This window comes from Sarcophilus harrisii, chromosome 1 (genome assembly GCF_902635505.1).
Source record: "Sarcophilus harrisii chromosome 1, mSarHar1.11, whole genome shotgun sequence".
NCBI classification, from domain to species: Eukaryota; Metazoa; Chordata; class Mammalia; order Dasyuromorphia; family Dasyuridae; genus Sarcophilus; species Sarcophilus harrisii.
In genome coordinates, this window is record NC_045426.1 from 184,324,114 (window position 1) to 184,338,211 (window position 14,098).

The 14,098-nt window shown below is 37.8% G+C and overlaps 1 protein-coding gene across 4 annotated transcripts in view; it reads left to right on the forward strand.

Annotated features, from left to right (window-relative positions):
- Positions 1-41: 41 nt before the first annotated feature.
- Positions 42-14,098, forward strand: part of POLR3G (RNA polymerase III subunit G) — a 75,491-nt gene continuing 61,434 nt past the window's right edge. The window contains exons 1-2 of one of the 4 annotated variants that reach the window (XM_012541384.3): positions 386-525; positions 6,800-6,917. The gene's annotated coding sequence lies outside the window, so the exon portion shown is untranslated. Of the gene's footprint in view, positions 526-6,799; positions 6,918-14,098 lie in introns of all 4 variants that reach the window. The other 3 variants (XM_003759848.4, XM_023496076.2, XR_004234038.1) reach the window with 3 other exon arrangements.

Below are 14,098 nucleotides of genomic sequence, written 5' to 3' on the forward strand. Positions count from 1 at the left end.
GGGGCAGCGCCTTCCAATTGCAGCGCAGAGCCCTCTGCAGCAGCGAGAGAGGGCGCGGAAAGCGGCACCTTCTCGCTCCGCCCTCCTCACCCCGGGGTGGCTCCAACTGCAGCAACGGCAGGCGGGGGGAGGAGGCAGAGAGGGCGACGTCTGCACAGCCACAGGTCCCGCGCGAGCGAGGGTGAGCGCGCGTGCCCGGAGCTCGCGGGGGCTGAGCGCGCCTCCCGGCGCTCGCCAGGCCGGCCGGGAACCGGTGGGGGCGCGGCCGTCCGGCGGCAGGCAGGGCGCCTGCCCGGGCGCTGGGCGGGGCTCGGGGCGGAGCTAGGGGGCCTCCGCCGGCTGGAATTTGAATGCCGTTCTGGAGGGGGAGAAGAGAAGGGAGGGGTTCGGTTTCCTTGGAGGTGGAACCCTGCGACGGGAGAGGCTGCCCAGGCAACCCAGCACCCTTTCCCTGCCCGCTTTCGGGGGCGTACTTGTGAGTCGGCCAGCATAAGCAGCCCCAGCAAGTCCGACCTGGGAGGAGAGGTAGGCGGTGGGGACCACGAGGGCTAAGGGGAGTTAACGTGGAGCCTGAAGAAAGGGCTCTTGGCTTGGAGAAGTTAATTGAAAACACAGCCCCCGGCCAGAAAGAAGTTTGCACACCGCTGCTGCCGCTTCCTGCTCGCATTAAGCCCCAAATGTCCTGTGATGGCTTTTATCTGATGGTAGTTTAGTGCCCCCCCTCCCCCCCGCTCGCCTTGCTGGAGCAGACTGAAACAGATTAGAAAGTAATTGACTCATGACTGGGGACTTTGTGGGCCATTAACCACGTTATAGGCATCATCTAAGGTCCTGAAGGGTTTGTCCCCCCTCCCCCATATAGGACTGGTCATTGCAGCAGGCTTGCAGCAACGGGCAGAACGCTTAGTGTCTTTTTACTTACCTGTCAGCGCGTTAAATCGTGTCTTAAGGTGAGGAGGGCTGCCAAGCTTTACAACAAAATAAGATCTATTTTTTGCACTTTCTTCGTGGTTGTAATAAGGCAAGGTAAGGGGGATGGGAGCTGAAAAGAGGCTGAGCTGGAAGAAGAGGCAGCTGGCAAAAGATGAATTGGGGAAGACTGGAGAAGGTGGGTGTGGCCCGGTGAGCCACCTAAATGAGTTTTTCTTTTAACCTGCCCTACCCACCTTGCTTCACCCCACCCATATGGTGGCTTCACCCACTAACATTTAGAAAGTTGCTCTGCATTGTTGCCTCAAGCTGACTTTGGCCAGCAAAGCTGTTCTTTCCAGGCAGCACTCTTAGCCTCCCCTTCTCCCCCTCCCTCCCCCCAACATTAAGTTTCTTGAAGTCTGCAATATGGAGTTGTAAAAGATAATCAGACAGGCTTATTTTATGGAGGCAAATACTAACATGCCCCTCTGTTTGAGGAAGAGTATACTATTAGGCTATAAAATTGCTTAAGTCTTGGTAGAGATGTTGACTGGAAATTTTGTGTTTATCTTTTTGTGCTCGTTTTATACCCTATTAGAATTTCGGCACATCTACGTGCATTTATTAAGCACCTACTGTATGTCTGCCTTGGCTACAAAGGGTACAAAGAAAGGCAAAGAACCCAGCAGCTTAAAATCTGATGGAGAATACGACAGCATGTGAGTGCTATGAGATGATGGCTGAGTTCTCTGCTGAGATAGAAGGGATAGGAGACCAGGAGAGGCTTCAGGAAAGCTGAAAAAATTTAGAAAAGCCACTGTGCTTGATGGGATGCTAAATGGATTTAGGGAACAAGGCCTCCTTTTCAGATTCTTTGGTCTACTTTAAACATAATCAATATCAATCAATCAGTAAGCCTTTATTAAGACCCAGGTATGTGCCAGACACTGTGCTAAGCTAAGGGGATACTAATTGATTCTGAGTCCTTGCCCTCTAGAAGTTTATAATCTAATAAGGGAGAGACCACATGCAAATACCTAAAAAGTAAGCATACTGTACAATGGGAAGTTGTTAAGACAGGGAAGGTACTAACTAGAATTGAGAGGGTCTAAAGGTTTCCTGTACAAGAAGTTTAAGAACTTAAAATAAGCTAGAAAGGTCAGTAGTGGGGGCTGAGGAGGGAGTACTAGAGAAAATGGCCTAAAGTAGAATAACAAACAGCCCAGAACAGCCCAGAGACCATAGTCCTTGATTGGATCAGGGTATGTGTTGGGGAGTAAAATAAGAAAACTGGAAAGGTAGGAGGGGTTAGGTTATGAAGATCTTTAAATGTCACACAAAGCATTTTGTATCTGATCCCAGAGACCATAGGTAGTATTTTTGAGTAGGGAAGTGACAAGATTGATATTGCAGGTTAGGAAATTCACTTTTAGTGTCTGAGTAGAGAATGAATTGGAGAGGGGAAGAGATTGGGGAAGAGACAGCAGGCTATTAAAACAGTCCAGACCTGAGGTGTAGTGTCTGTACTAGAGTTATGGCAATGTCATTAGTAAAAAGGGGGTGCAATCAAGAGATAGTGCAAAGATGAAATTAACAGGCCTTGATGACATCTAGATTGTGAGTGTGAGGTACTGGAAGGATGATGTTGCTCTCAACAATGATAGGGAAAGTGAGGGGTGGGAGAGAGTTTAGGGAGAAAGATAATGAATTCAATTTTGAACAGGTTTAGTTTTAGATGTCAACCGGACATACAGTTCTAAATGTCTCAAAGGGTATAGGAGATTCAGAATTGGAGGCCAGCCAATTTGGGGCAAAATAGGTAGATTTGAGAGTCATTAGCATAGAGGTAGTAATTAAATCTTGGAAGCTGATGAGATCACCAAGGTAGTATAGTGGGAGAAGAGAAAAAGGCCAAGATTGGAATACCAAGGGGACACTCAAAATTAGAAGGCTGATTTGGAAGACTATCCAGCAAAGGATAAGGGGTGGGAGTGAGGGCCAAAAACTCAGGCAGAAGAAATGTCCAAAATCAAGGATAGAATGATCAACACTGTCAAAAGCTGAAGAGTAATTAAGGAGAATGTGTTTCTGAGGAGTTTGCTGCAGTCATCTAAAAGATACTTAGCCATTTATAACCTCATCTTGCTTAGGTGGCAGCCTCTTTCTTTGGTTTATTGAAGATTATTGAGAATCATAGCTTAGTTCTTAAAACACATGGGAACCTTTTGCCCTGGATTTTCCATAAGTACATAAAATGCATTTTTAAGATAAGGTAATAAAGAATTAATTTCCCCCTCAGATTTCATGGGCTGCAAATGTGTTGCTAATTCAACAAGCCCCACAGGACTGAACCAAATCAGTAGTTTCTTCCCAGTATCACTCTTTACATGCTCATATTTGGAAGCAACTATGCAGCTATATATAAAAAGGTACTCAAAAGCATATATATATATATATATATAAATATATTATTTAAGGCCCTTGCAAGTGCCTTAAAAGGCACTATTAAAATAGCAAATTGTGTAAGATATCATTTTACTTGGTGAGTTTACACTTAGAGGAGCCGTAAAAAACATTCTACAATTATATGACCAAATTAGAGATTCCAACAAAGTGACTACACTTTCACATAAATGAAGTATAGTATATTACAAGGACATGACTTTTGAGTTGGGCTGTTAAGAAGCAGTGGGGTATATGGGAAACCTGGTTAAAGCCAAGTAGATTAAGGTTCAAATTTTGCTCAGATACAGGGGTGGTGGTAGTGGCAAGTTACTTTACCTCTCAAATGCTTTGGACAACTCTCTTAAGACTTTTAAGTTGCAGAGAAGGTTATCGGCTTGCATTATTAAAGGGAGTTTCTTGGCAGTTTCCTATGGCTTATGGGGCTTTGTAGGGGGATTGGAGTAGAGGAAAAGAGATCAGTTAGTCCAAGCTAAAACTTTTGAGTAGTCCCTTGGCCGAAATACAGGGAATTTGGGGAATTAATGGGTTGAAAAAGAGGAGTACAAATACTCCTGAAATCTGAGGGGATTGGAAGGAATTATTGGTGTGGTGAAGAAATGTAAGAGATTAAAAAGGCAGTTGGAAGAATCATTAGTATCGCAACCTATTGGATGTAATAAAAAAGAAAGCTTGCTCTGAGACCTAAACCTCTTAGTGACTCTTAAGGTAGTGGTAGAATTGGGTTTTGTAAGGATTAAGCCTGTAATTAGGAAAAACTAAGGCAAGAAGAAGGATAAGAAGAATCAGTAGAAGAAAGAAGGCAGCAACTATGATTAGACCATTCTTTTTTTCCCCTCTAAATAGGAAAATGGATTTACTGAGGTCTTTTAGCTCCATTTTTCTATAGTAGTATTTCACTGAAAGCAAAGAACAGAAAGGTATCCTTAATTTGGAATCCATTAGAAAAATTACTAGTTTTCTTTCCTGACACTTTAAGTTAACTACACTTTTTTTTTTTTGAGTCTGAGGATTTGGTCTTTAGGAAGTGGGAAACTATTGGATGTATTGAAGAAGCAAGTATTTTACGAGGATTCATCTGGCAACAATTTGCAGAGTGTTTTGGAAGTGGACTGAGGAACTAGCACAAGTCCTAGACTCGCGATATTAAGGCCCTGAATTACAAATGAAAAGAGAAAAATTTGAGATTCAAAAGAATTCATAAAGTATAGTGTTTAGTCAGTAAACATCTATTAAATACCTATTACTTTCCTGGTACTCTGCGAAGAAGGGGTGGGAGAAATACAAAGAGGTGAAAGACCATCTTTGTCCTCAAGGGGCTCTGAACCTAATTGGGATGACCAGCAAACAAATATGTACAAATCTGTTTTATGCAGAATAAATAGGAATTAGTTATGACGGGGAAGATGATATACTTAAGAAGGGTTGGGAAATTTTTCCTATAGAATTTGGAATTTTAGCTGGGATGTAAAGGAAGCTAGTAGGTGAAGATGAAGAAAGAGAACATTCCAGGCATGGGGCCGCAGCCAAGAATTGGTATTTTCTGTTTGTGCAATGGCAAGGAGATAAGTGTAACTGGATGCAAGGGTAAATACATGATAATGAGATATAAGAACACTGGAAAGCTCAGAAGGAGCTAGATTATGGAGGCCTTTGAACTCCAAACAGGATTTTGTATTCGATTCTGGTGGTGAGAAGGAGCTATCAAAGTTTATTGAGTAGGAGGGTACTGGGTTTGAGCTTGTAAATAACAAAAAAATTTACTTAGGTGGCTAAAGAGGGATGGATTGGAGAGGGAAGAAGGTTGATATAGGAAGAAACACAGAACAGGCTTTTGAAATAGACTTAAGTGTTAAGTGATGGGGCCCTGCAAATGTCAGAGGTAGCAATGTCAGAGGAGGGAAGGGAACATTCAGGAGATATTGCAAAGGAATAATCAACAGCCCTTGACATCAGTTTGAATAAAGTCAGTGATAGATCTTGAAGAGTCCAGGATGGCTCTTAGGTTGTGTGTGAGAGCCTGGAAAGATGGTGTTATTCTCTACAATAATAGGAAAGGCAGGATTTAGAATTTAGGAGGAAAGATATTGACATGTTTTGGACAAATTTAGTAAGATAACCACAGAACATTTTGAAATGTTTAAAAGGTAAGTTGTAGGTGAGAGATTGAAAGTCAGCAAAGAAGCTAAGATAGGATTTGAGAACATTGGTATAGTGAGACCTGATTTGTTCATCAAAGTGAAGAAGTATGGAGGGAGAAAAGAAGGCCCAGGATAGGACCTTGTGAGACATCTGCAGTTCAAAGGACATGATCTGGAAGAAGATCCAGCAAAAGGAGACCGAATAGCAGCAGTCACATAGGTAGGAAAAGAACCAGGAGAAAGTGATGTTCTGAAAAAACTGGAAAGAAGAAAGTATCAATATGAGAGAGTGATTCACAGTATCAAAAGTTATTGAGAATAAAAATTGAGATTGAGATATATGAGGCAAAGGAAAAGGAAGAAATCAGAAATGAGTTAAAAGATTTGAATCTATATCATACTTTTGATACACAAGAAAATCAGGATCTTAGATTAATGCTGGATGGGACCTTCTAAAAAATCCTATCACCCAAGCCTCTCATTTTATTGTTGAAGAAAATGGGCCTCCTGAAATTTGAAATGAATTTCCAAGATAGGATTTGAATTGATGTTCTCTGACTCCAGACCAGTGCTTAATGATCTATGTTTGGGAAAGAGATGATTATTTTAGTTGGACATTTTGTATGTATCTATATTATAGGTACATATGTTGTCTCCAACATTAGAATGTGAGTTCCTTGAAGGTAGGAAATATCTTCGCCTTTCTTGATATTCCTAACATTTAGCTTTTTTCCTTGTACCTATCAAGTACTTAATAAATGCTTGTTGATTGAGATGTAATAGAATTGGAAATTGTTTAGAGTTGGAGATATATTTTTGCCAATTATTAGTTTAAAGCTGGAATGTACCTCAGAGGCCATCTATAGTCCAGCCTTCTGTTATTTATGAAGAAATTGACTTCAGGAGAGAGAAGTCATTTTCTCTAGGTAATGCAGGTGAGAGGCAGGATTTGACTTGGTTTCAAAGCCTAGAAGCTTTTTGAATTATAACACTGTGCCACCTATACAGAGGTGAGTCTTGAATCAGTTAAAGTGAATGAGATTACTGAGGGAGACAATATTAAAAACTATAGAGGTTGGGGGGTTGAACCTTGGTAGAGAGAGGAAGTGCTTCTTACATGTTAGAGGAACAGTCAGCTAGATGATATAGTAGATAGAAAATCAGAAGGACCTGAGTTCAAATGTGGCCTCATAGACTCAACTAGCTATGTGACCTTGCACAAGTCACTTAACTCCAACTGTGTAGCCCCCCCAAAACAACAACAACAACAACATTTGTTTAAGGTGCAAAAGAGGAAGAAAAGGAACAAGTAGAAAAGGCAGAAAGAGTAAGACTAGCCTACTGGAGTGATGCTGAAGGACAGAAGTGAAAATCTTAAAAATGGAGAAAGTTTCATAATTGGTGAGTTCCTCATACCTGGTATAGATTTAATCTTCACTTTCTAACTTATTTACATTTAGAGCCTCAGCTCAGGTACTATCATTTTATTTTATTTTATTTTTTTCCTGATAGCTTGTGTTTTTATTGTGACTTTAAAGCAGATATTTTCCCAAGGATGCTTTCATGACTTTTCTTTCTTTCTTTTTTATTAAAGCTTTTTATTTACAAGACATGTATAGGTAATTTTTGAACACTGGCCCTTGCAAAACTTTCTGTTCCACATTTTTCCCTCCTTCCCTCCACCTCCTCTTCTATATGGCAGGTAGTCCAATACATGTTAAATATATTAAAATATATGTTAAATCCAATATATGTATACATATTTATACAGTTATCTTGCTGCACAAGAAAAATTGGATCTAGATCTAGATAGAAAGAAAAAAAAACTTGAGAAGGAAAACAAAATGCAAGCAAACATCAACAGCAAGCGTGAAAATGCTATGTTGTGGTCCATAGTCAGTTCCCATAGGCCTCTCTCTGGGTGTATATGGCTTTCTTCATCACTGAACAATTGGAACTGGTTTGAATCATTTCATTGTTGAAGAGAGCCACATCCATCAGAATTGATCATCTTATAGTCTTGTTGTGTATAATGTTCTCCTGGTTTTGCTCATTTCACATAGCATCAGTTCATGTAGGTCTCTCCAGGCCTCTCTGAAATCATTCTGCTGATCATTTCTTACAGAACAATAATCCATAACATTTATATGCCACAATTTATTCAGCCATTCTCCAGTTGATGGGCATCCACTCAGTTTCCAGTTTCTAGCCACTACAAAAAGACTGCCACATTTTTGCACATGTGGGTGATACTATTATTTTAACATAACTACTTAATCCTCAAGGCTGAATGCATTCTCTTCCTCCCCAAATATATTCTTATAGCACTATATATTTCTCTCAGTTGTGCTTTTTGAGGTATGGGCTGTTTTACTAAAAGTCTGTAGAATGAAACAGGAAGGCTATAGATGCTTTGTGCTTCTGAGAGATTAAGAAGAATGAGGATTTGAGATAAGGTTCCAGGATTAGGCTAGTAAGAAGTTATCTCCGACCCTTGAGAACAAGTTTCAGTGAAAGGTTTAGTACTAATCTGATTGCAGTATTAGTTCTAGTGGAGGAGATGGCTCCTTGAAAAATTTGGCCATAAAAGGAAGGGCATTAGTGCTTGGGTAGAAATTCAAACCAAAGTGGTTTTTGTTTGTTTATTTTTTACTAGATAGGGAAAACTTCAAAGAAGGAGACAAGAGAGTGATATTTGGTCAGGGAGAATAATTGAAGAAAAGAAGAGGGGATGGGACAGAGAATACATATGAGAGGTTTTAATGGTGGAGAGGGGGAAGGACACTTCTTTCTGAGCCTGGGGGGAAATAAAGAGAAAATGCCTATAGGAAAAAAAATTACTTGAGTTTTTTGAGCCTAGAATAGAGAGTTTTTTGTACAAGGAAGAAATAGGGCACTGAGGTCTTCTATTTAAGAATTTATAAAAATATGCCCAATTTATGCTGCATATATTTTATTGTGTACAAAGGTTTGGGGTCATTGTTGTCCTCCTTAGACCATGAGCATCTAATGTGCTGGGACCATCTTTTGCCTAATGTTTGTCACATAATAGATCCTTAAGAAATGAATATTGACTTGACTTTCTATTTACAAGCAATAAGCTAATTACAAATTATTTTTGTTCTCCTTAAAATAGGTCAGATAATCTTTTTTTTATAAATCTTAGAATCATTTTGTATCACATATAGTGTGTTTGAAAATAATAAAATAATTTCTTTGAGAAGGTTGTATATTTGAGTTTTTGCAAATTTAGATAAATCTAGATTAACTTCTTAGTATGGGTTCAAACTATTGGTTATCCATGTATTTTGTATCGCTTCTCTTGTCTCATTCCCTTTTTTAAAAAATCATAGTTCCCTATTTTCAAAATGCATGGAAAGATAGTTTTCAACATTTTCTCCTGCAAAACCCCGTGCTCCAAATTTTTCTCCCTCTCTTTCTCTAGACAGCAAGCAATCCAATATATGTCAAATATGTGTAATTGTTCTATACATATTTCCACATTTATCATGCTGCACAAGAAAAATCAGATCAAAAAGGGAAAAAATAAGAGGGGGAAAAAGGCAAGCAAACAACAACAAAAAAGGGGGAAATACTGTGTTGTGATCTACATTGAGTTCCTACAGTCCTTTCTGCAGATGGCTCTTCCCATCACAAGTCTATTGGTTATTCCCGTTTTTTAAACAAATTTTTACTGATCTTTTGTTTTTTACCTCCATTTCCCAGTGTAGTCTTCTGTCAACCCTCTCCAAGACAAATCTTACATAGCAAGGTGTGTGTTTGTTTGTTTTTTAAGATGGAAAAAAAAGCAGCAAAACTAGCCATCCAGTGAAAAACTCTACCATTATATATGCAAAGATCACTATCAATGGCTTATTACCCTTGCTAAGGGGAAATGGGAAGCTAACTTCTCATCTCTACTTTAGGACAAACTTCACTGTTAGCACTCTGAAGCCTTTAGTTTTCAGTTGTTTTTTTCTATTTAGATTGATAGAGTAATTGTGTGTGTGATTTTCCTGGTCCTGCCTCTCTCTCTGTGCATCTGTTCATAAATTCTTTCATCCTTAACCATATTTATCATGCATAGTTTCTTATATCTTAGTAATATTCTACAACTGTCTTAAACCATAAACTGTTTAGTCTCCAATTTTATGCATATAACTTTTAGTTTTTTATTGTTATTGTTCTTTTTTGTTGTGTAATTGTCAGTCATGTCTGACTGTTCATGGACTCATTGAGGTTTTTCTTGTTGAAGATACAGGAGTAATTTGCCATTTCCTTAAACTTCAGCTTATTTTACAGATGAAGAACTAAGACAAACAGATTTAAATGACTTACCCAGAATGCCCAACTGTCCTATAAAAGGTAGTGATGAGAATATTTTAGCGTATTTGGAACCCTTGGGCCTTAACCTTCTTGAGGTATAAGCTTAGGAGTGAAAATCTCTAGATATTTTATTCAATTTCTTTACATAATTCCAACTTGCTTTTCAGAATGGTTAGACTAATTCATAGCACTAAGACTTCTAACATTCCTCTAACATTGACCATTCCCTTTTTTTGTCATCTTTGCTATTTTGCTGTTTGTGACATGAGACTTTTGAATTTTTTTTCTTTTTTTTATTTCTTTTTATTTCTTTTTTTTTCTTTTTTTTCTTTTATTTCTTTATTTCTTTTTAATTGTTTTATTTCTTTTATTAGTAATTTGGAACATTTTTTCATATGGTTGTTAGTTCTTTTTGAAAACTGTCCTTTGATGAATGAATGCATGAAAAGTCAATTATTGATCATTTACTGCATACCATGCTCTTTGTTAAGTTCCAGGATTTAAAAGGAAAGACAATTGAAGCAGATTTTTATGTGAGAGAATGGCTTTTTGATTATGTATTTTTTTACTTGGCTCTTTATTTAGGTATTCGATACAATTTTTTCCTCTGGTTGACATTCTTCTCTTCTTATCCTAGTTACATTCATTTCATTTATATAAAATTTTTCAGTTTCTTGAAAATGCTTGATGAAGCATTGGATTTTGGGATTTAAATGGAGCTATTTGACCCTGACTTAAACCCAGATCATTCTGGCTGTAGTAGATGTACCAATAATCTCAATAGTGCCAAAAACCTCACCTGATCATTATTTCAGTTTTGATGGCTCAGAGTAAATGTAAATAGCAGTTTCTGTTCAGGCATGAAATCATGAGAGCCTTTCCCTCCTAGTTTTTTATAATGGGCAAAGTAGGCTTTCTTTTGCCTCATTTTTTATAGAGCCCTACCTTATTGAGTGGGCATTACTTCAGACAAACTGAGACTTGGGGAAGAGCTTAAAAAGGCCATGATCTCCCACTGCATCTGGGGTCATCTCCATTCTTCCTGACCTGTCTTAACTTTGGATTCAGATTATTGTGGAGAAGAGAGTGAGGGTGACTTTGTCCAGTCCTGCCTCACTTAACACTAGTTCATTTCCAAGTCAACACATCACTCTTTCGATATCATTGATCTTCTTTGAGAATGAAGAATAAATAACAGCAACCATCCAATTTACTTATAGACAAACTTTTCCATTGTAATTTCTTCTGTTTCTTGTTTGGTTAAGAATTCAACTTTATATAACTGTGAAAGGCATCTGATCTCCTTTTGTAATTTTTTGATCTTTAATATTTTTTGATATTTAATATTCCTCAATATTCAAAATAACATTTTGTGTGATCTTTAATATCCAGAGTATATATTCATTTTTAATTCATTGTTGCAGATGATACAAGATAAGTGATCTAAATTAGGAGAAAGAGAGGAAAAGAGCACACACTATTTTAATACTATTTGTTCCTTTGATAATCCCATGTAGTTTGTACATCTGCAAAACTATTTTGAGGAGTCCATGGGCTTCCCTAGATTGCCAAAGGAATCCATAAAACTCTTAGTTTAATTCTAATGGATGCGAGGCTGCTTTCTGCTTTTCCTGCAATTCTTGTCAAATAGAAATATTGAGGGATCACTGAGCTATTCAGTCATTTCTAATTCTTTCTTCTTTAATTCCATTTATCTACTTTGATATTTTTAACCAGTGTTAAATCATTTTAATTACTATTTCATATTATAATTTGAGTTCTGAAAGTGATGTTCCTGCTCATATTTACCATCTTTCACTTTTATTATTTTTAATATATTCTAGATTTTTTGTTCCTCTACATGCATTTCATTTTGTCTAACTCTTTCAAGAACTCTTTAGATAGTCTAGTTGGCATAGCACTATTGTATACAAGTATGATCATTTTATTTATATTGGCATGACCCAGCCATGAACACTAATTATTTCTCCAGTTAAGTTTTTCATTGTTTCTTTATTTTTATAGGTATAGAATATGTTTTGGTAAGTTGATTCCCAAATAGTTTATGCATTTTCTAGTTATTTTGAGTGGGATTTCCCTTTCTATTTTAATCTTCCGGATTTTGTCAGTGAAATGTTGATTGGGGGGAGGAGAAACAGGGTTTATTTTATAGTTTGCTACTTTAGTGAAGCTGTGAATTTTTCAATTAGTTTCTTTGTTGATTCCGAGAATTAAATAAAATATATAGTTAGTCTTTAATTTTTATATCTTACTGCTTTTGTTTCCATTTTAGAACGTTGGAGAAAAGCGGATCTCCTTGCTTTACTCTGATGTCAATTTGTAAAAGCTTGTACTGTTTTTCTTTTGCAAATAATACTAGCTCTTGATTTTAGATTATATAATTTATATTATTCCAAAAGGTTCTGTGATCTCCTTTGTAGGTTTTTTTTAAAGCATAAATGAGGGTTGGATTCTGATAAGGAACATTTATTTACTTATTGATATAATAAATGGGTCACCATGGCCAAAAATGTTAAGTCTTATGAAGGGCAAAACAGGCTATATTACACAAGGTATGAAGAACTCCAAAGAACAGGAGTAAAGGATTATCAAGGAATTGTATAACAGGAATAAAAGGACTGGACATGTGCCAAGAATGAAGGGTAACAGGTGGATAGCCAGAGAACTCTGTTGCTTCCCTTGCAACATCAGGAGAGAACTAAAAAGGATTTTCAGCATGCTTACTTCTGGCTCAGCTACTTACCAGACTTTTCTCAACTTCTATCCCAGCAACTTTCTTATACTAACATGATATTTCCACCCCTAAGGTGATAGTGAGTTCCTTTCCTCAGAATTTGTTTTGAGGAGTTCTTGCTAGCAACGGACATTTCTGGGCTTATTCTATCTGGATTCCTTTTCCACCTTCTTCTCTCACACTCCTCCTCTTGCTTTTCAGCTCTTTTTTTAATTGTCTTCTTTAAGTGTAAGCTTATTGAGGATAGGGATTACCTTTCATTTTACACGTATTTATTTGGAATTTTAGTTCTTAGCATTGTGTTTGGCTTATAGTACTTAATAAATGTTTTTTTCTTTCTATGGCTTATCTCTCTAAATACTCATTTATCTATTTATCCAAAATGTTGGGATAGATTCCATATGGTGAAATTTTGGTCAGATAGAGTTGAGTCCTATCTGTAGGAGGGATAGGCAAGACTGCATTGTAATGTATTTCTTGGAGGGAACTCCCAAAATTGGTGAGGTCACAGATCTGCTTGAGATGATGAGGTGTGGGGTGCAGAAACACCAAACCAACTAAAATATGTTAGAGTTCCAGAACTTACCCCAGACAGGCTACTAAACCTGGGCATTGAACCCCAAAATATTTTGGGGTTTGGGATTGTTGTTATAAGGTATTTTAAAAGAATTTGTAGGCTTAGACCATCTCCAAATCAAGTGGCCAAGATTTTATTATTATGCTATTGACTGGTGGGCTAAGCTCCAAAGGGGAGTTTAGCCATTAGCAAAGGGAAATATTTGAACTAAGTTCCCTAGAGGAATTCATCATTAACAAGGGGGAGACACAATAAGAAGGATTGGGAACATGGCAGGAATTTCCTAAAGAACCAGTCAGAAGGAGGAAGAGACTATAAAACAAAAGTTCTTAGAGAACTTGTTGCCATAAGGTGAGTAATTCCCAATAAATCTGCAATGCCATAAAATGGGCTGAATTCCTAAAGAAGTCAGTGATTATGATACTTAATAAGCTAACCTTAACTCCTTTTAAGGGGGTATGCCATTGACTAGAGGGCTTAACCCTAAAAAGAGTTAGCTAAGAAATGGGGTACAAGTAGGTTCTTTTTTAGGAGAAAAATAACCTTGGGGATTGATATTTATAGTTTGGCCTTCTAATTGGGTGCAGTAAGGGGGATTGATAATTTTGTCAATGCATGGAATTCCATAAAGAATTCTACTGGGGTCTATTGCAATAAAAGTCCACTTAAAGGATAACAGAAGGCCCATTTAGGGAGAGAGAATTCTGTGTGTGCTCCTCCCAACTTGCCTCAGAGTAGCTTGGCTTCTGGAGTACTTACAGTAATTCAGGCTCTCTCCCGTTAATGTCCCTCTCTATGACCCAGAAATCTACCAAAGAATAAGCACCTCGTAATTGATAGGATGAAATTTTAGATTTTGTACCTAATGTGATTAATTATTTTGCTAATGTTGAACTATCCTTGAATCTTTGTTTTAGCTCCAAG